This window comes from Phoxinus phoxinus, assembly GCF_949152265.1.
Source record: "Phoxinus phoxinus genome assembly, chromosome: 1".
Lineage (NCBI taxonomy): Eukaryota > Metazoa > Chordata > Actinopteri > Cypriniformes > Leuciscidae > Phoxinus > Phoxinus phoxinus.
Window position 1 is genome coordinate 12,708,469 of NC_136876.1, and position 2,558 is coordinate 12,711,026.

Here is a 2,558-nt window from a genome sequence, read left to right on the forward strand (position 1 = left end):
CAAAAAATGATGACCGAAACATCAACAGGAACAAGATGTGGTGTGATGTTAACAGGCAATTAACATTCATCTTGACACCCATCCCTCAGGAATCCTGGAAAATAAAAACTTTGCGTACACATGAGTCAGTCGCCGTTGAACTCTCAGTTGATGCGCTGATAGTACACTACAGACACAGGTTCCTGACGTACAGGACTTTTGGGCAGGATGTTGTGGTGGCGGTGGAAGTGAGATCGGTCGATACTCAGCCTACGGTCTGTGTCCGGAAGACGTTTGTATTCTCATATGTGCTCTTCAATGAATCTCAAAGGCGTGTGTTTGCGAGACTTCATGGTTAAACTGATAGACCGAACGTACGTGCCTTTTGACGGTTTGTCAAATCCACATCTCCGTCAAAGTGGATTGCACATGAACATGTCATTGTAGCAGAGTTAGAGTTAGTCAGAAAAGTTTTGTGTCTTCAAAAGAGGTGGAAACAACGTCCACCTCGACTTACTTTGATCTCACCGCGACACAGTTCAACCGTTTGACAGGGACGATCGGATCCGCCTTCGTGATGGAACACAAAACACCCTGAGGAGAAAAACACAAGATAGTTAAACCACAAACTTGGCCTTTCTGCGTGGCCTTTGAGGGCAGGAGAGTTTTGACCCTTTCCCTTTAGGAAGGCAGACCTTCATTTTCAGTGACACAAATGCGTTTTTATTGTGCAACTTTCCATGCACACAGTCAGGGTCCAGAATACCCTTTTGTCACACTTGGGTAAAGTGAAACTCTGTTTTTTGCATTTTTGTTCCTATGAAAATGGAGTTTATTTGGTTTTTCCCCTTGTACATGAATGACCAACTGCAGATCGTGACATACGTAAGATGAGTGTAGGCTATCTTGAAAGACATGACGTGATGTATTACATCTTACAATAACTTGTTTCAAGTTTGTTTGGTGGTTTAATGTGAGGTATATTTAATGTTTTATCACCAATGTTGTTGTAGTTAACTAAAACGTAAAAGTATTTAAAATTGTTTTTGGTAATTGAAATAAAGCTGATATGAAACCGTAAGCAAAACTTAAATTTAAAAATCTTAGAAATATTGCCTTGGCATCTGACTGACATAAAATAAGTTTGAAGTACTAAACTTACAAAAACTTAAATAGATAGTTGAAGCTAAATAGAAAAAAAGACAAACATTTATAAAAAATACAAAAAGAAAAACTAAAAATCTTAGAAATGTTTATAAAAACAAAAACTATACTCTAAAAAGTATAGGCTTAGGTAATAATTTAATAAAATCTCTGAATATCATTTACTTGATGGTTTGAGTTGAACATACCAAAATAATTGACAAAAAATCCAACTGTTAATTTGGTCTAAAATGTAGTTATACGTTTTTTCCCCCACTAAAATAATTTAGTATTTGACTATTTATTTTAAATAAACTTAATATATTTGTGAAATTTCTATCAAAATATTTGAGAATGGAGAATTAAACAGATCTGTTTCAAGAATCACATAAATTACTTAATTCAAGTCAATATTATTAATATATTGAACATACACTTAAAGTGTGTATGTCAGGTTAAATTTTTTTTTTTAGATATATTAAATAAGGGTTAGATGTCTGAGTGAAAATGTAATTAGCATTAAAATTATTACTGTAACTGCCCTGCAATAAGATTTATAGCCATTTCTGTCAAGGTCATATTTTTAAAACAAGGGCTGAGCTGTGACGTCATACAAGGGAGTCGCGCCAACAAAGTTCTATTGAAGTATGGAGAGTTTTGAGTCTGAGGAGATCCAAAATCCCCCTCAAACCTATACGATGGCCCACAGCCATACAATTTTGAGCCTCCCAGGCGGGAGACAGATGAGGAGCCAAACAGAAATGTAAATAATTCATATCGAAGAAACATAAATATCTGGTGTGAAGAGAACAGTGGAGAGTTGGTCAGGTGTCTGGTAGTATAGGCATAACTTAGCGGTGGAACGGTACATGTATTCGTATTGAACCGAAACGGTACGGGCGTCACGGTTCGGTGCTTGAATATACACGGAGAATACACGGTATGAAAATAAATAAAACTCGCGTGCAAATTAATTCATGCGGAACTAACGTTGGCTTACTGTTATACGCGGGTTATTTAGGGACACCTAATCTGTAGCTCCGCCTTAGCTCTGAAGCTCCGTGGCTATAATGAACAGCCTGCGGTGTCAAGATTGCAATGCTGGAATATGTTGGTGTGTGTGTGTGAGAGAGAGAGAGAGAGAGAGAGAGAGAGAGAGAGAGACGCGGGCGCGATCGACTGCTTCAGTAGCACCGTAGGCACCGCATCAGCTACCAGTCTCACTCGGGTTTTAAATCCCATTTTATAACTCATGAGATCTCCAACCGCGTAGTCCTTCTCAGTGAAATGGGCGCTGCAAATGACCGAAGTCTTAGATACGGAAGCAGCACTGAAGTCAGCGCGTTTGGTCCGAACAAAGTTGACCCAGGCACGGAACACAGTGGACTCTGTGACCGGTTTTAACGGTGTTTTTGCACACAGCACAAACGCAGTAA